The sequence below is a fragment of the Castor canadensis genome, chromosome 4 (genome assembly GCF_047511655.1).
Source record: "Castor canadensis chromosome 4, mCasCan1.hap1v2, whole genome shotgun sequence".
Lineage (NCBI taxonomy): Eukaryota > Metazoa > Chordata > Mammalia > Rodentia > Castoridae > Castor > Castor canadensis.
Genome location: NC_133389.1, coordinates 7,550,602 through 7,571,182, shown reverse-complemented (window position 1 = coordinate 7,571,182; position 20,581 = coordinate 7,550,602). Strand labels below are relative to the sequence as shown.

General features: G+C 34.8%; 1 long non-coding RNA gene across 19 annotated transcripts in view; it reads left to right on the top strand.

Moving 5' to 3' along the window:
• Positions 1 to 20,581, top strand: part of LOC141422445 (uncharacterized) — a 178,865-nt gene that overhangs the window by 27,832 nt on the left and 130,452 nt on the right. For 3 of the 19 annotated variants that reach the window (XR_012446996.1, XR_012446992.1, XR_012446990.1), the window contains exons 3-5: positions 4,800 to 4,977; positions 11,367 to 11,690; positions 18,450 to 19,968. The exons of 13 other annotated variants lie outside the window; for them this stretch is intronic. This is a non-coding gene — a long non-coding RNA (uncharacterized lncRNA). The remainder of the gene's footprint in view (positions 1 to 4,799; positions 4,978 to 11,366; positions 11,691 to 18,449; positions 19,969 to 20,581) is intronic. 3 more of the 19 variants (XR_012446991.1, XR_012446997.1, XR_012446995.1) reach the window with 3 other exon arrangements.

Sequence of the window (20,581 nt, the reverse complement as noted above, 5' to 3'; positions counted from 1 at the left end):
TCTTAAAATGGAAAGCCTAAGTTCCCTAACTCTCTTCTTTTTCAAAACTATCTCTGTCACTATAGTTATTTTGAATTTTGAAACAGATTTCAGAAAAAAATTTTCAATTTCTGCAAAAATGATTCTGAGTTTAATTGTAATATCATATAACTGTATAAAAATTTTAAGAAGATTGACCATCTTAGCATTCAGCATTCTTTTTCATTTTATTTATTTACCTAGTTTAATGTTTACAATGTTCTCTAGCTTTCATTGAAAAATATTTATAAATTTGCTGCTAAGTGTATGATATATATACATATATATGTATTAAAATAACTAATTCTACTTGACTAGCTAAACTTTAATGGAAAATAAAATTATTGAATAATTAAGAAACAGTACTCAATGATAATGAAATTATTCTATGTAAAAATTTGAGTGTGCCAAAGCTAAAACTGTCTTCAGAAGAACTATTATAACTTTAAATATATACCTGGTGAAATTACAACTCAAAAATAAATAATCCAATTACTAAACTACAAGTTAGAAACAGAGCAAGTGATCAGAATTTCCAAAATGCATATTTACTCATATCTTAGTCTTTCTGATTCAGGATTCACCTTGCCATTTCTAATAAGAATGAATCGTACCATGTTTTCTTAGTTGTACTTAAAGATAGTGGTGCTATTTATAATACATATCATTTTATTCAATGAAATATGAAAATTATAAGAGCAAAAATCAATGAAATGATAACAGAATCTAGAAAAAATTTAAAAACCAACAAAAATGAGAATAGACTTTTGATAAGGCTAATGAAAGTAAAATATAAGCAAAAGGCAGAACATAAAATAAGTAAATAGCTATACAATTTTTTTATGTGTGCTTCTCAACTTAAACACAGACTTGAAGAAATTTTGAAAAATGTGAACCAATGCAGGTACACATAAATGTATCAGTAAATGGCACTGAGGTCAAAATATGAGCAAAAGATTGATTCTCAAGAAGGCTAAAAGACCAATTAATGCTTACATCTGATAAACTCTTCAGAAAACAGACAATTTCACCTTGTGTTTCCAAGCCAGTTCCGTCTTAATCTCAAGGTTTGTTGGAGATAATTAAGTGCAAGAAAGGAATTAAGCTGATTCCACTTAACAACTGCATTAGAAATTGCTACAGCATGGTCAAGTGGAGAATATTTCCTTTGGGGAACTTCCGGACCTGTAGAGGGATACGCATGAATGAAACTTGAATCTGGTTTTATTTATTACTGGAGCACAATCTTGCATAAAATGACTAGTGCTTATATGTGTACAAAAGACATCTTAAAATATAATCCAAATGAATTCAAGCATACCATTAAAAATAATACCATGATCAAGATAAGAGTTGTTGAGGAATGATAAAGTGGCTCAACAGTAGAAAATATACTCATGTAATTCATTGCAGGAACAAACTAATGGAGGAAAACTGTGATTATCTCACATGATGTAGAAGAACATGGTGAGATTGAGGACTAGGCAAGGGTGTGTATTGGCACTGCTGCCATTTAACATCGTGCAGAAATTCTTGCCAAAATTGTGAGAAAAAAACATGAAAACAGATTAAGAAACAGATCAAAAAAACTATCCTGATGTTATTTTTGGTAACATCATCACGTTAGAAAAAGTAATAGAATAAAAGAGTGGTAAGTTATAAAATGATTTATAAGATTGCTATTACTTCTCAGAAATAATAAAACACTATGAATTATAATAAAGTAAAAAATCTTTGATATTAAAAATATAAAGTTTCCAAGATTAAGCACACACACACACACACACATCTTGACTAATGAACACAAGACATATAAGAACATCTTAGTAAATGAAGAGACATAGGCTCTGCAGGTCATTCTTTCCGTATTGAACACACTGACTCTCAGAATAGCAAGTGACTTCTTCAGGTGGGAATTCATGATTGCCTCACTCAGCCAGTAGTGTTCACTTCCATTCCACACCCAGAAAGTAGGGAAGCTTCCATGGCCTTTTCTAGGGAGCCATACTTCTAAACCCCATATATTCAGGGTTTATTTACTATCCTGATAAGAATCCTAAAACTATAAAGTATTTCCTTTTGGAAAAATGCTATTATCAAACTTATGGAGATGTCCACTTTGCAAGGAGATTAGTCATGGTCATGTGTTTTCTTCTTCCTTCAGGGAAGGTGCACCCTAGAAAGCATCTGAATAGATCTCAGAACAACTGCTTTAAATGATTTCTCTCTACATCTTAACATAGGGATGGAGAAATATACTACATAAAATTTTGTACTGTTAATAATAAAGTTATAAAAAGATGAAAATAGATTACAGGAAAAGTAAGGGCTTCCATTCAATAAAGAACCCATAGGGCTGGTTGTGGTTGCTCACTTCTGTATGCTCAGCCAGTGAGAGATCAGGAGAATCAACTGATCTCAGGTGGAGATTGAGAGAATCATGGTTCAAGGACAAATGGAGCAAAATGTTAGTGAGACCCTATCTCAGAAAATTACCTGGGTGTGTTTGCAATGTGGAAGGAATAGGTAGAATCTTTGACTAAGACTGGCTGTAGTCAAAACCATAACACTATACCTGAAAAATCACTAAAGCAAAAAAAAGTGTTCAGCATCATTCTGAGCGAGGTCAGCCAGGCCCAGAAGACCATAAATCGTATGTTCTCCCTCATATGCGGACTTTAGATCTAGGGCAAACACAGCAATGTGGTTGGACTTGGGTCACACACTAAGGGGAGAGCACATACGGGAGATATAGGAATAGGTAGAAAACCCAAAACATGGAAGTGTTTGATGCCCCCACTCCAGAGGAACTAATACAGAAACCTTAAAGTGACAGAGGTTAACATGAGATGGGGATCAGGAACCAGTGTAAAGATCAGTTAGAGAAGAATCAACTTGGGCTGTAACACATTTGTACATGGAAGCAATGCTAGGAATCTCTCTGTGTAGCTATCATTAACTCAACTAGCAAAAACACTTTGTTTCCTTATTATGCTTTTGTCTTCTCTTTAACAAAATTAGAGATAAGGGCAGAAAAGGTTCTGCCTGGAAGTGAAGGGGAAAAGAAGGGAGAGGGTGGGGGAGGGGGACAGGAGAGAGAAATGACTCAAACAATGTACGCACATGTGAATAAATGAAAAAAGTTTTTTAAAAAAAGCATTCAGGATATAGCTCAGGTGTAGAGTGCTTTCTTAGCAAGTGCAGGGCCCTGAGTTCAAACCCCAGCATAGCTAAAAAAAAACAAAAAAAAACCCAAAAGCACAACAAAACCAAAGAAAGTTACATATGTACTATGTTAATAGAGAAATAACAGAAAAGAACATTTGCTGCCTAAACTGACAAAGGAAAAATAGGATAAGAAATCACTATAAATAAAACAGAAAAAGACATCCATCTTAATAAGAAAAGAGATAAACAGTAGTATGTCAGTCAGAAGACTCTAAGTTATGGCACCTGTTAAAATCTGATGGCTTACACTACCAGTGATTTGTCTTCAGCTGACATTGTATGTCAATCACAGGTGACCTGGTATCTCGACTCCTACACTGACCAGGCATAGTGTAGCACAGGAACCTCTATCTGGAAGGCTGTCACTGTCGCTAATAGGAAAAAAAGCTCATATCTGAATGTACACTGTCACTTGAAATTCCTGCTTATGAATGACACAGATTATTTCTGTTCATATTTCACTGGTCACAGTAAACAGCACAATCAGAAATAAATATAAGCACAGAAGAGAAATACACACTATTCTTTGATGGTGAAAGAAAATATTGCAAAGGACACTTGTGACTATGATGATGTTGAAAATGTTAATTAACATAGATCGCTCACAGTATTTAAATAAACACAAATGCAAAATTGAGATATCACTTTACATTGATCATATTAGAAAATGCTAGGAGTAGAAACTCAGGCAGTGCAGGTGGCTTCATCCCATCCCAGGAAATGCTATGGTGCTACTGAGTATCATTGGTGTACGTCTATGTTCCATTCACTAGATCTGTTCCCAGGAAATGCTTTTACAGGTCCACAGTTCATTTATGAGAACACTTACTGAAATGTTAAGTGTGGTGTTCAGATTGGAAAGTAGACAATGTCCGTTGCTGGCCAGGTGGATGAGGATGACTGACACGTGTGATAGCTATTGAATAGGATCTGAGATAATATGTTGGATCTGAAAAACTTGTTTCTTACTAAAAATAAAGAGACACATATTGTAACTATTCCAAATTTGAAAATATTGTAACAATACATATTTTGATTGAATTTACTAAAAAAACATACACTAACTATATTTTAATGGTTGCTACTTGACATGGAAGAGTGGGGAGAGTTGAATAAAATTATGAAGGAAATAAAAACAAGTTAGCAATCACACAACGTTGGGGTTTTCAAGGACAATGGATCAACCATCCCCACCTTCATGAACATTCCTACTCCTACTATGAGTACGAACCCTAGTTCACTAGAACTTTAAATGACCTTAGGCTTTTCAAAATTGTATTGTAGAAACTTTAAGTGAAGAAAACAGCACAATATCTTCGCCTAACACTCCACCCTACCATCTTCAACACATATCAAAGTTTTTGCTGATTTAACCCTTTTTATTCCTGAAAAATTCTAAAGAAAATACTGAATATATTACCTCAGTGCATACAATATCTTTTCTCTATATGAATTATATGTAATTTAAAAATTTCTGATCCATTTTGGTTGCTCACAGTGTGGCTATCACCATCATTTTTATTCTTCATGTCTTCTCAAAACTTTCCTTGCAGTCCATTTGCAGTGATTCACTTTGGCACACCACTTCCTCTCCTGCTCCTGGTAGACTGAGTGACAGAAGAACTCCATCAGTACACAATGAATGCTTTAGTTTACCGATACGTGTATATATGCATGAAATGACAACTAAACACATTCAGAATGGATGTTCTAAAAATTCAAATGACTCAGGTAACTGCAGTTATAATTTTTATGAGTTTCATTATCTACATATCATAAAATATAAAACAAGATCGCATAAATTCTTCTGCTTATTCTATTATTATGATCTGTGTCACATTCCACTTCATATAGTTATAGTTTTTCTCAGAGAAATGGAGTCACCACTTTGCACTTATATCTAAATATGGCCAATTATTTTGCCACCTCTACCCCAAGCTCTAATTTATATCAAATTTTGAAGATGACTTATAAATTTGCATTTTCTCAGTTGGAGGTCACAATACACCTCCCTACTTATACTGTCAGCCTTCTATGTATGTTTTATTTGAAATGAGCTCTATACAATGCATATATTTTGATAAGATTTTTTTCTTAAGGACTGCAGTCTTGGTCTTTAAATTAATATAGTTACATCAGTTATACTTAATGTAATTACTGCTATTTTAGAGCCTAACACACTTTCTTTTTCTATTTTGTTTGCTTTTTTAATTGCTAATGGCACTGGTGCAGTCCGTGATCAAAAGATCCTGTTTTTTGTGCTCCAAATGGAAAATTCCAAACAGAGCAAACAGAAAAATCCAAAGAGATGGAATGAGGGAGGATAGCTTTATTGAGGAAAGGGGAATCACCTGTTCTCCTGGGTGAGGGAAGAAGCAGAGAGCAAGGTGGGCACAGATGGGATCTGCTGGCATAGTGTTGTTTTTTTTTTCAGGTGCCTTAAAAACCTACCCTATCCCACAGGAAGGCCGGCCCAGGAGGTTCCCGCCCACTAATGAATGAGTGGGGACGGGCATGGGGGGTTCCCAGCCAGGTGAAGGTGGTCTGGCCATCCCTAGGCAACCTGCATGAGCCCCAAACATTTCTACTTCTAGCCTGCCTCAATGTTAATCCTGATTCTCATTCTGTCTCTCTGTCTCTTTGTCTCTGTCTCTGTGTCTGTTGCTCTTTCTCTCCTCTGTGGGTTACTCCAGAATTTTTTCAAGCTCCATTTTGTCATTTATATTTTTAATAAATTTTTCATGCAGATTACTCTAGGTATTACAATATATGTACAACAACTTATCCCAGTCAATTAAAATTGACATTTTGCCACTTGGAGCGAAGCTCAAAAATCTTATTTCCATTTAGGTCTTTTTGTAATTTCTACATTTAAAATATAAATGTTTTAAAATTTTTTCTGCATTTATTGACCACTACAACAGGCAATGTTATCATTTTGCCACTTTGTAGTAAAAATTCATAAGGGAAAGGATAGTTTATTGTGTTTGCCTCTAACTTTAACCATTCTTTTGTTCATTTTTACTTTCTCAAATCCCAGACTATTGCTGTTACTACCTCCTTTCCATTCAGACAACTTCCACTTGTCTTTTCCTTGTGAGAGTAGGTTTTTTAGCAATAAATTTTCTTACACATACTAAAAATCACCCCTCTCCACTCCGCCCTGAGTGTCTTTCATTTCCCTCAGTCCTGAAGGATGTCTTCCCCAGAGTGTAGAACTCAGGATTGACAGTCCTTTCTTTTCAGGACTTAAAAATGGCTTCCATAGTTCCAGATTAAACTTTCTGCTATCACTCAAATTGTTGTTCCCATATACAAAAATTGCCATTTCTATTTGACTTCTTTCAAGATTTTGTCTTTAGTTTCAGAAGACTGATTATCATATGTCTTTGCGTAGATTTCTTTAGGCTTATTCTGCTTATAATTCACTTGGCTTCTTGAATCTGTAGGCTAATGACTTCTGCTAAACTTGTCAAATTAGCTGTCCTTGGATACTTTTCAGTGTATCTTCATCTTTTGCTGGGACTTTCCTGAAAGAAATGCAATTTTGTTTTGTCCCACATCTCCTTGAGGCTCTGTTCACTTATTTTCTAATTTTTTCTTGTTAATGTTGAATATTTTCCAGTAATCTATCTTTGCCTTCATACTTTCTCCTGTCATCTCTAATGTACTACTAAGCCCATCCAGTGATATTTTTATTTTGGTTATTTTGTTTTTTCAATTCTTTAATTTCCTTTTTTTGGTGGTACTAGGGTTTTAACTTAGGGCCTCATGCTTGTTAGGCAGGTGCTCTATCACTTGAGCCAATCTGCCAGTAATATTCTCTAATTTCTTTTTGCTTGCTTTTTGTATATTTTAGTTCTTTGCTAATCAACTTTTAAAAAATATATTTCAGGAGTGTTTATAACTGTCTACTAAAATATTATAATTGCTGCTTAGTTATCTTATCATTGGCATTTTTTGATTATGTTGTTCTTATTTAATTTGTGATTAATTCTTGCTATGAGGAGAGTTTTTCATTTGTGTCTGGATATCTGGCATAGCATGTTGTAAGGCTTAGTATCCTATTCTGTCTCCATTTTTCACAGGCAGTCTCTAGTTTAGGTGTAGTATATCTATACAACAGGGGTGATGTTCAGCTTCCTTCTGGGCCTCATTGACATCACTCTGGGTCACATGAAGCACTGACTCACACCACCTCTTGCCCATGTAAGGACAGTAAGCTCCTTTTACCTCTGGGCCACACTGAATGGTGAAGGGGAAATAGGCAACCAGGACCTTGTGCCACTTTCTCCCAGATGGGAAAAAGGGAAGTAAAAAGAAAATCTCTAGGAACTCACCACCAGGTCATTTCAAAATTCTAATGTTCTTTGTGAGTTCCCTTTCTTATATCTAATTCTCAGAATCTTTCTATGGCTGTTGTGGCATGTGTTGGGATTTTGCTTTTAAGAAGGAAGATTCTTGGTAGAAATAGGGCAACTCTATACTGGCTGGAACTCTTGGTTCATTTAAGATCCTTCAACCCCCAACACCCAAGTTTTTTTAATGTCTTACAAACACATTCGCTCACTTTAGCTATTCTTATATGTCATAATTGCACCATCATTTTCAATTCCTTCCTCATGGAATGCTAGCCATATTTCCACAAATTCAACTGTTAGCTTAGCTGTGACAAATACTATTGCCAATTTATAGTAAGAGAATTAGTCTTGTTTAGATGGACAAAATTTAAGTTTGGGGATCATGAGGAGAAAAAATTAATAATCTCTTAGGGGAAGGTTATTCAGTAAAGTACATGAAATATGTGAAAGAGACAGTGTTAAAGATTGCCAGTTAAGGATAACCAAGGTGGTAAAAGAGGCTGAAGAGGAATACTCATATAAATGAATAATGAGAGCTGATGAAGTGTTTGGATACTATGATGATCTTTAATGCTTACATGAGATGTTGGAACTTAACTCATCAGGCAATGGAGAGTCAGCAAACATTTTTAGCATCAGAAGAGTGTGATTAGAATTTGATACTGCTGTGCTAATTGAATCCACTATCCATATACGTAGCAACTCCTCAGGTCTTTCATAGAGATGGTTTTTATTAAAGTCTGTATTGACTGACTTGAGAAAAAAAATAACTTTACCATTAAAAATGGCTCCAAATAAGAAAGAAACTCTTTTCCCAGATTTAACTACTTAATTATCTTGCTTTTTCAGTTAACATGGATATTTTTCATATGATTGACTATGTGGCTGTTAATAAATAAATTATATTAAAATATGGGAACAGTATTTAATTCATAAAACATCTCTTGGTAAAATATATTATCAGAGAAGCAAAATTCTTGCTGGTTATTTTTAGTTGCCATTCTCATTATCTTGTTTAGTCTAATATTCCTTTAGTGTTATTAACAATCCAGTTTCCAGGGAGATTCTCAGAGCATTGCACAGTAGGCTGATAGATCATGCAAATTTTCCTTTTCATTGAGGTTGGTTTCTTACTGTCACCAAGAACAAAACAAGACAGGTTGAAATGCTTCTAGCTTATTACTCTGAGTAGCTTAAAACTCTCTTTACTAATGCATGTGACATGAAGAACATTTCAGAACTGAAGTTCTTTGTAGCCTGAGGACAGAGTTACTCAGATAATAGATGACTATTTCTTTTCCATAATGCACAGAACTCATATCATATATAATGAACCAGTTGTTCAAGTTCCTTTCATTGTAGAGTCAAAGCTGGAACCTCATTAACAATGGAGTCTAGTAAATGTGGTTTCCAGACTTCCTATTTTACGGGAAAACTACAGAACAGTGAAGCTATTGAATATAGGTGATCTCTGGCAATTGAATATAATTAAGATAATTTTATTTTGTTATTGTACATTGAAAAATCTTATTTCATTTCTTGAGTAAATGTTTGGTTTTCCATTATCTTTCAAAATCCTTTCTTTACAGATATCAACAGTGCTTAGAACTATATAAAAGTTAATAACCAATACCTCATTTTCTACAAAACTCCTCAAGGCATTGGTGATTCTAATTTAAAAATAAAAGAATTTTTGTCATCATTTGAAATCTAAGAGATACTGTGTTTCAACAGCTGAAAATCTTTTCAGGCAGATTTTGTCTTATTTCTAAAGGTCTCATACCTGATAACTCCAATTGAGCACAATACCTCCCAACTCTCAAACTGTTAAATGTGTTATTTCACTTTCTTAATGGCAAAATTGTAAAATCAATTTCCAAGCTATTAAATTCATGCATACACATACATATATATGACTACCATTTTTAACTTTCACGTTTGATAGTAGAATTATGAAATAAAAACAAATGAAAATGTCTTTATCAAAAGTACAAATGATAAATGTCTTTTGTTATTTTATTTAAGAGTCATCCCATTCTTTCTTGTTTTCTACTCCTGTATTTCAAAATCATGACCAAAGGCCAAGAGTCAGTAGATTTACTAAACTGAAGAGTCAGCAGGTCCTTTCCCTATACATGCTAGGAGGCACCCTTAGCAATCTCAGGATTCCAAAAGCTGGGCTGTTTATAAGAACGTGATTTAGAGCATTTTAGTATTCCATAGTTAGTCTGAGAACCAAGTCCCTCAAATCTAGTAGATGTTATTTATGGGCCATTCAGGTATACTGAATCATGTCCAGCCTCTTTTAATTGTTTAAACTGAGGTAGCAAGGGCAAAAAATGCTTACTATTAACTGAAGCTGCACAGTTAAAACTAACCTTCTTTTGCTACTATTTCATATAAACTAGTTTTCAAGTTTCCTCACAAAAAAAGTTACCAGCTATTCAATTTTTCTGATGTCTGCAATCCAAACAATTAAGCCCTTTCTTTAAAATCTATTATTGGTGTAGAATCTTTTGAAATGAAGGAAAACATTTCCTCCAATTTCTGCATCTTATATTTGGTGTGATACAATTTCTCATCATTTATTTTTCAAATTTAGAAAGAACTCCTATGTGGGTACAGCTGATTTCCAGATAATGGCAGGACTGATGGGATTCATAAATAGAATTTTCTGATATGGGCAGGGAAATCTGCTAATATTTATAAAGTTCTAGGCATTCTTCTTTTGGTACCTGAGAGTTAGCATCATTAATTTTCAGAACAAATACAAATCTTGTTTTATTTCCCAGCCTTTTAAGTAGCCAAAGTTTAGTCCACTTCTGTTTCTCAGATCAAAACAAACAACATGTATATATATATATATATTTTTTTTTTAATTTTCCAATTTTCCAAAAAAATCCACAAATTAATATTGTACATACTTTTCTCTGTGTTTTATGTTTAATATTTAAAATGAAACCAATGGGTCATAGATATCATGGAAATAATGTTTATTTCATTCAGAATGGTAATGGCTTTGAAGAAAGACAGGCAAGGGTCCGAAAGCCAGCCATTTATTGTTAGTTGTTGTTTCCCTCCTGTTATTTGCATTTCCCTATAATGAATATTAGCCAGAAATAATGATAGGCTAATTTCTATTTTATTACAAGAACAGAAAGAAAAATTGGGAACAAACTTTTTATATAGGAAATCTCAGGATTTTAGTATGTTAAAGTTCAAAAGTCCTAATTATTTTCCTTAAAACAGAGGAAGCCAAATTTTACTTAAATAATTACTGACAGCAGTGGGAATTCACAATAAACATACTGGTGTATCTGTGCTTTTGTTGTATTAAATTTACTCTCAAAACCCATGTATCCTTCACTGCATTTATTATAGATTATAAATAATTCACAAGAAACATAATGTTTCCTAGAAGATACATATCTATGCTCCTCAAGGGAATATTTAAAATATAAGTTGGATAAATCATCAATGGACTCCCATAGCTCCATATCTCACTTTGATCAAGATCTGAAGTATTGGTAATCACTCGTATATAGGGAGGACCATCAAGTAAATTTTCCCAGAATATTCCCAATTTATGTCACTATCTCAGCAAATTACGGCACCATCCCCTTGCATCCTCTAATGAGTCCTGTGCAATAAAACAGCAGGTGATGTTTCTTGTATTTATGAGGCAAACAGGATGTGGTTCCTGCACGTTCTCAGATCTCAGCACCAACCACTTCCCCCTGTTCTTCTCCAAAAATTCAGCCTTCCGCCCCTTCATGTTGGAGGCCATGGCCCAACTGCAGCACCTTTTCACACGCAGCTCACTTGGTTCACCATGCTTTTCCCTCTATGAAGCCAGAGCTTGGATGGAGGAAGTCGGTTCTGGAGCCTTCAGTTTGACTCACTATGCTGAATTGAAAATACAAATGAAAACACCAAGTACAGTCTTTCAATTATCCATACGTTAGAAAGTCTTGCTATAATATGAAGAACCTTTACCTTATGTCAACTATCTGAGCATGCTTAATGATGAAGAAGAAATATTCTCATTTGACTCTCTTTAAAATTCTCTCCTTAAAATGAAGGGTAAGTATAATTGGCAATAGTGTATCCTTTGAAAGATATTGGTAACTTTAATAGGAACACATTTCATTGGGCTTAAAGAGGCTTGCAAGAGTCAAAATTTCTTTGGAACTCAGCCCTCACTTAGTTCAGTACAGCAAGGATTCAACTAACACAGCATTTTCATTAGTGTGTTGTCAAATCGTTTGTATTATTAGCTTAGACTGCTCGGTATGGTGCACAAAAAACTTCTTCAGACCCAAACCTCTATTTTTCTTGTGATTAATATTTTAGGAAGCATTAATAAATACAAAAAGAGTGTCTAAAAGGAATATAATAACATTCATCTCCACAGTCACAGAGGGAGATAATCTTTCTTGATATACAGCGTATATATGCTACTGTAATATTTATCTTGGCATTTTTCCCTCAGATTTTAAAACTGTCTTAGAACAAAAAAAATTATTTAAAAAGACAGTACATTTTTATTAACCAAATGGAGAAAATGCTTCAGTTTCAAATGACCTGAAAACCTTGAGTTGTCTCTATGGCTCTGTCTATAGCCAAAAAAAAAAAACCCAAGACAGGCCTACACTGAAGAATGTAAATCATAGTGATGTGTGTAAGGATGGAAAGGCCACTTACAGTTATCTTTGGGCTTCTGGTATTTTTCTCTGAATACATAAGTATTGCAACATGATTTTTACATTTGCATCTCTGCCATGCAATTTTTGCATAGTTTTCATGAAATTTGGGATTTATAAAATTATGGATTTTAAATCACTTTAATAATGCCTCTCATTTATTGTGAAGAAAGCACTTTGCTTACTTAGTGTTCAGTTTTTTTCATTTTTATTAGCATATATTCATTGTACAGGGGAGATTCATTGTGCAAATTCTTAGTAGCCTTACATTGTATATTGGTTAGATCACCCCCACAATCTCCCACCATCCTGCAACCCCCTCCCTGCCCCACTTAAAGCAATTGTAACATTGTTTTATTCCATATATGTTTATGAAGGCTATCAACAATACTTCTTCACCTCCATCTCCTCCATTCACCCACCCCCTCCCACAAGTAATCCCCCTACACCCTATGCCTATTATGCAGATCTATCTTTCATTTTTCATTCCAAAGTCAATCTTCAAAGGTGTTTCTAGATGTTACTATTCACATTTTTCATTTAAACTTCATGACAGATCTGTGACATAAATGTTCTGGTCTTTATTTTAGAAAACAAGGCACAGAGTTTAAATAGAAGATTAGTCTTTAGGATGGTTATTGGGAGCATGTGAAGCAGGTGTGGCTGACTCCCAAGCCTTGCTCTTCATTTCCATGGCTGAGTCATAAACCCAAGGACATAAAGGCAGGGAGGCAGAGAGAAGCGGCACGGATGCCCTTGTTTGTAATTGCATGTTAATTGACGATGTCAAAAGTACTTAGTATTACTAATACAAAATTTTTTCCTTGCAGATGGGGTTTATTCTCTATCATAGCTCAGTGTTAAGCAAACTATGAGAGAATTCACTTCTGTCTGCCTCTTGGTAACTTTTTGTCCTTGGGTGTATGACTTAGTCATGGAGGTGAAGAGCAAAGCCAGAGAGTCAGATGTTCAATATTTTGGAAAGAATCAAAGCGTAATACACTTGTTTTATTTCTCAAATATAGAAACTATGTGCCTATTGCTTTACCTTCAGCTCTCTCCTTATCCCAATTTTTGTTATCCTCTGTGTGTGTGTACGCATGTGTGTGTCTGTCTCTCTCTTTGTCTGTGTATGTGTAAGTGTTTGTGTTCTATTTGAATGCTCTCTTGACTGGAACTAACATGAGAGGTATTTTTATCTTCCTCCCTTTGTAAGGATGACTCACCAGTAATGAACCTGACTGAAAAGACTCCCCATTATACAATCATGACTTATTTTATAAAATTCCTTCACAACCTTTGATATCACTGTCCTGGAAAGCAGCTATCTGCTCACTCATGATAGTATTAAACAACATAATTCATTTTTCTTAAACTCATGTGTTTTAGGAGGACCCTCTTGTAGGATTTTTTTTAAGTTACTAAATAGGCCATTTAAGTGAATAATTTCTTTCCCTACATAAAGTAAAATTGATTTTATTTTTACTATTGTGTTGGAGGCAAATTGTGACATTTACAAGAGTTCTAAAATTTTAACAAATTTTATTCTGAACATGATGAAAGAAAGCTAAAATATTTAATAAAATGACCTGTTATTACATTTAATTAAGTCTATTATACATATAATATTCTTGGGAGACACATCTTAGAAATAATTGTAAATTTTTGGACTTTTCAAAAAATAGATGGAAAGATGTTTGTGGTAAGAAATTGTGGTTTCTATGCAGGATTCTCTGGACACCTGCTAGCTCTCCATATAACATATCTCTCCTTTACAATGAAGCGAGAAGACAGATAAGCTTACAGTTTACTCCATGTAAATACATATTTTTCTTTAAGAAAGGAACTTGTGAAGGACTTTGAAACTTATAGTGGTTACTTAAGTTTAATCTCAATGAATTTTCTTTGAAGAATTTCTTTTACATCTTGCTATGTTGGGTTTGAATGGGTAAGTACTATTCAGGTCTGTGGCTGATTCGTTACCTGCCTTTCATTGGCTGTCTCAAGTTTAATAGTGCATTATGTTGCATATGGAAGCTGTTGTTATTTTCTTTAAATTGGGAGGGTTCAGCCTTTCCAAGAAATATTGGATATATGTCCATCATCAGTATAAATACTAAAATGTGAAAAAAATCTCAAGAATTTATGTACTTAACTTCATGAAAGAAGAATCTTGGCCCTTAAAAGGATCAACTCAGAAAGTTACTTTTATGAACTTAATTAGCATGTCTGCTAGCAATGCAGTAAACATTTTAAACACAACCTTAAGGACCATGAATCTCTGATATTATTAAAATTTCTAACATAAGTCATTACATAGGAGCCCCAAAGACAACCTGTTACAAAAGCAAATGTGGAATATACTTGGTATATATTTTTCTCTCATATCAGTTTTTGACCTTTCCCATACATTAGATAAGAAAAGTCATCCCTATCTTTAAAATTGTGAAGTTGGGTGGTCTGTTTATCCATAACTGAAGTCCCTTGTAACTAAACATTTTGACTTTTTTAGAAATCTGATGAGCTTAAGTATTGAAATTAATATTTGAGTGAATTTCATTTCTAGTCTTTAAATTTTGTGTGGTTCGTTTTATATTCATCAAGACCACCATTGCACCTCTACCATGTGGAAGGCAGGGGATGAAGAAAATTTGGAAGAAGAAAATACTACTCTAATTACATTTAAAATATTTCCTCATGAGTTTGGTGTCTTGTTTGATAGATCTAATTATTATACTTTCAAGTAACATGATATATTATTTTCCTTAACAATTGAGATAATTTATACATACAAACACATATTTGGACAATTCAACTAGAAGAAAAGATTGAACATCTGTCAAGAGCATTAATGTTTTGTGATCCTGTAAACATTTCAGCGAGTCTTTCAATTTTGGGGTGGATTAATTGTGCCCATATGAGTTTATGGTCAAGGGCATTGGTAAAAATACTTGTCATGATAAGATATAGCTTATTCTTTTATGTTGTTTCTGGTGATTCTCCATATTCTTTCCAATACAATTTGGATAGACATTTCTTGAATGAATGAAACAGCATAAATTGGAAAATTTATTGAGCAAATTGTTCAAGGTGTCTTGTTCTAAAGAAAGAATAATTCCTTTGTTAATATTTTATAGCTTCACGCTAATGAGGTGATTCTTCAGCTAGAAAGGGAGCAATTTAGGCCACAAAGTAGAAGTAACTTTGTAACTAGAAGAAATGAACACAGTAATCTTTACTAGAATGTTTTGGGTTTCTTCACTGTTTTCAGCCTCTGCTAATAAGGCATCCTGCTTAGTTATCAATCTACTTGGCCCTGGGTAACTCAAGGCTTGATTTTCAAACCTGAAATCTTCCTTCGTTAAAGGAAGAGATGGCATGAGGCAGAAGAACATTAAAGGAAACAGTACAAATGAGCTCCGTTAGCCATGATCAAAAGCAAAGTGTGAAAAAAGCAGGAAGAGGAGAGCTATCTTTTCTAACTCAAGCTAATGATTTTTCTCCCTTTGGATTTTCAACTAAGGACCTTGCTGCAAAGTCCCTGAGTGGGAAGTTTTTGTTCTTGTTTTGGCTTAAATTTTATCCTTAAAATGAAGTTTTTAAAATACATTAACAATGTGGAAAGAGCTGTGAATTAGAAATCCAAGTTTCATCTTTTCTGGCTGTGTTCCTAGGTAGTTGACTCTCTTAGGGAAGTGACTTACAATCATGGGAATAAATTTTGTTATTCCTAGAATGGAGAACTTAGAGAATTTGTCCACCAGGTTTCTTTGACCCCACAAGGTTTTGCATGCCTTTGGAATTGCATCAGTCTATTAACTGTGCTAAAACATTGTCATTTCTGTTTTGAGTGGCTTCTACATGCTTGCCTGGTTCAGCAACATGAAAGGATGACTGTACATTCTACCTCACTACATATTTCTTTCGTTATCAAATGGGTAGTAACTCTTCAGCAATCCTTGCTTGCCTTATGAGCCATGCAACAAATGCACCTGTCATTGGTCACACTTCATATGAAATGCAAATGTTGCTGTTTTCCCATTGACTTTTATGTTCAATTCATGACCTTGGCAATAACTGCTGTAAGTTAATTTCCTATGCCAGATTTTGACCTTGAAAGAAAATACATGCAAAGAGTTATGTTGCATTTATCCACTCTGCTTTTAATATTTCCCCCCGCCCCCCAGTTATCTGGGGCAATCTGTTAGTGATGATGTTGCACAAGAGTCATAGAAAGATAATGGGGCTTTATGATAAGAAATGTTAATAACAATTCATGGAATGTAAAGACACAAGAACCTTTAGAATAGTGCAATGTATGATAATTTGGTGCATTTGATGTTGCCAGTTATCTGAATTTTTTAATATTTGAAAAATTCTTCTTCTCTTGTATATTTTGATTTTCAGATTCTGATAATTTTATGGAAAGCCTATAGGTAGCTGTCAAGGTTAACTGAGATTTTGCAAATGGTCCATGGACAAGGATACTTTTAAGGAAAGACATTTTCAACTCAACTTGAGAGTTGATGTTAAGCATACATTTTCATACTCTAACACAGTTCCCATGAATAGTAAATTTTCTATCTGCATTGACTCAAAGACAGAGGGTAATGACAGTTATTCTAGCATGTTCCTGATCTCTATAATGTCATTAAGGGCATTGCATACTAAAGTATGATGGAAAGGTATAAGGCTTGCTGTCTTGTACCTTATTTTTATCAATTTGTTGTTTACTACACTCAACACAGATTTGTAGCACATTTTGTAATGCATCTCACTATTTCTTGGAAACTGGAAATGATCATTTTAACTGCACTGTATAATGTTAGATAAGAAAAGTCATTTTTAAGGTATTTGCTCAGGTTATTATGTGAACAGAAGCAAATGTGACCAAATTATTTTAAAAGCTAGTGTCTTTAGCTTCTCTTTCTCCATATGGCCACCATACTGAATCACTTGAACACACTAGGCAGAACAGAGGATTTATTGCCCTGGTATGCTGCTTCAGTAAAGAAATGTTCTTAGGTGACCATTTTCTAGTCCCTTTCCTGATATGAGATGTTTGGAAAATATAGCCCATGGATCAGAGTAGGTGACAGAAGAAACATTAGTGCCTGTAGCTGGAAGCAAGTATTCAAGTGTGTTTAAAAATGGGGCCTATGGAAGAGTCATATGGCACCTGTTGGCAGAAGCACGTCAAGTGAGCTGACTTGCATTGTGAGTGGAGATTTAGATTTGAGAGGTTGATGCCTCTGAAAAGCAGGGGCTTGGACAGCTCATTGCAGTGGACAAGAGGGAGGTGTTGAGCAAATATCCCATTCCTCCTCTGCCCACAGCTGGGCTACCTCAGGAGTAAGATCATGGAAAATGGATGGAGGCCTCTATTCATTTAATGGACCCTGGGTAGGATGGGAAATGGTGCCCAGAATTTTTTTTCCAAAAATCTAAAAGCCAGACATTTGTTTGGTTGTTTCTTTACATTAATATAGGACTTCTTAACTGAAGTAACTTAGGGATACTGTGGTCTTTAGGTCTTAATTAAGTAATTAAAATAAAGATTCATGGTAGTTATATTCTGTAAAAATTAATAATATTTATTTTTGTTAATATTGAATGTGAACTAATTTGTTACCCACTTATTTTTACTGAAATTAGGTCAAGTGGTTAGTTCATGTGATCAAAATGATACATTTCTGATGGCCCTGGAGCTCTAGAGAGTAAGGGATGCTCCTGGGCCCTTTAAACAAGATGAAAAGAAGGAAGGAGGGGAGAGATTGCCTGAAACAGCTGTAATCTTGACTGCTTCCATTACTTAGTGGGTACTGGAGAAGTCCTTCCCTACTTCCTCATTCCTTCTGCCCTCCCTTCTCTCCATTCTTTTCCTCTTTTCTCCCTTCCTCCTTCCCTGCCTCATTCCCTCCTTTCTTCTCTTTCTTCCTTTCTTTTACTTTGTAATGGGAGTTTGAGGATGTATGAGGATAAATTTTGAAAGGTGAATGTTTGTCACATCCAAGCAGAGGGTGCACTTAGAGAGGATACAGGGAAACCTAGCCACCCACTAGGAGCAAAGATAATTCTTTCTGAATTTGTTATCATTCCTTGCTCTCAAATTGTTTTTTATCTTTTTTGAAATGTTCAGTGTGTGATGTACAGCCCACAATAATCAAGAAGGTGATGAAGAGTAAATGACCCAAAATAAAGACATAAATAGAATAAAAACAAATTCAGCCATTAATGAACAAGGATATCGTGAGTTCCCTCTCAAGTAATCCCCATTTAAAAGACAAAGTTTTAACAGACTGTATTCAAAATATTAATCTAACTACACATTGCAAGAGACAAGTCTGAGACAAGCAGAAATGTTTGAAGTAAAAACAGGCAAGAAATATGTCATACAAGCACTAAACAAATGAAGGCTGTTGAGCTATCTTAGCATGAGACCAGGCAGAAATTTAGGCAAAAAGGTGAAAGAAGAGAGAGAGTGACTATCTATAACAAAATATTGAACTGAGCAAAAGAAGCAATGTTGGGGGTATCACACTACCCAACTTCAAACTATATTACAGAGCCGTAGGAATAAAAACAGCATGGTACTGGTTGAAAAACAGATATGGAGACCAGTGAAACAGAATAGAGGGCCCGGATATGAATCTGCACAGGTACTCCCACCTTATTTTTGACAAAGTCACCAAAAATATATGATGGAGAAAAGACAGCCTCTTCAACAAATGTTGCTGGGAAAAGTGGTCATCTGCCTGCAGAAAACTGAAACTAGATCCATGCCTGTCATCCTGTACTACTGTCAACTCAAAGTGGATTAAAGACCTTAATATCAGACCCCAAACCCTGCAGTTAGTACACAAAAGAGCAGGGAATACCCAGAAACAATAGGTATAGGTAAGGACTTCCTCAATAGAACTCCATCAGCCCAGCAACTTAAAGAAAGAATGGACAAATAGGACTATATGAAATTGAAAAGCTTCTGTACAACAAAAGAAATGGTCTCTAAATTGAAGACACCACCCACAGAGTGGGAAAAAATATTTGTTAACTATACATCAGACAAAGGACTGATAATCAGAATATACTGAGAGCTCAAAAAAACTAAACTCCCCCCAAAATCAATGAACCAATAAAGAAGTGAGCAACTGAACTAAACAGAATTTTTCTAAGGAACAAATCCAAATGACCAAAAAACACATGAAAAAATGCTCATCCATTCCTGGTCATAAAGGAAATGCAAATCAAAACCACACTAAGTTTCCACCTCACCCTTGTTAGAATGGCTATCATCAAGAACACCATCAACAGTAAATGATAGTGAAGACGCAGGGCAAAAGAGGCCTTCATACATTGCTAGTGGGAATGTAAGCTAGTACAACCACTTTGGAAAACAATATGGAGGCTTCTTAAAAAACTAAACATAGATCTGTCATATAATCCAGCAATACCACTCCTAGGGATATATCCAAAGGAATGCAACTCAGGTTATTACAAAGGCACCTGCACACCCATGTTTATTGCAGCACTAGTCACAATAGCCAAGCTATGGAAAAAGCCAAGATGCCCCACTACCAATGAATGAATTAAGAAAATGTAGTACTTACACACAATGGAAATTTATTCAGCCACAAAGAATGAAATTTTGTCATTCGGAGGTAAGTGGATGAAACTGGAGAACATCATCTTAAGTGAAGTTAGCCAGACTCAGAAGGTGTGACTAAAATCATGTGCTCTCCTTCATATGCAGATTATAGACCTAAAACAAATTTAATAGAATTATTGGACATGGGTCACACACAAAGAAGAGACTGCAGACCAGAGAAATAAGGAAAGTAAAGGAAATCTAAAACTTGAATGTGGTGATGTGCTCCTGTTGAGGAGCAAATAAAGTAATCTTAAATTGGCAGACATCACTATGGGAAGGGGACTAGGAAGTATAGAAGAGGTCTGGTTGAGATGAACCAATGTGGGTTACAATACATAAGTGAATGGAAGCAACAATAGGAATATCTCTGTATAGCTATCTTTATTTCAAACTAACAAAATTGATATGTCTTTCTTATTATATCTCTTATGTTTTCTCTTCAACATAATTGGAGAAGAAGAGGGAAGAATAGGTTCTGCGCAGAAGCAGAGGTTGTGGGGGGGAGGGAGGAATACAACCAATGTTTACACATGTATATTTGTGTATACAACCAATGTACACACATGTAAGTAAATGTAAAAACAAGATAAAAGGAGAAAAGAAAAATATAATTAAGATATTGA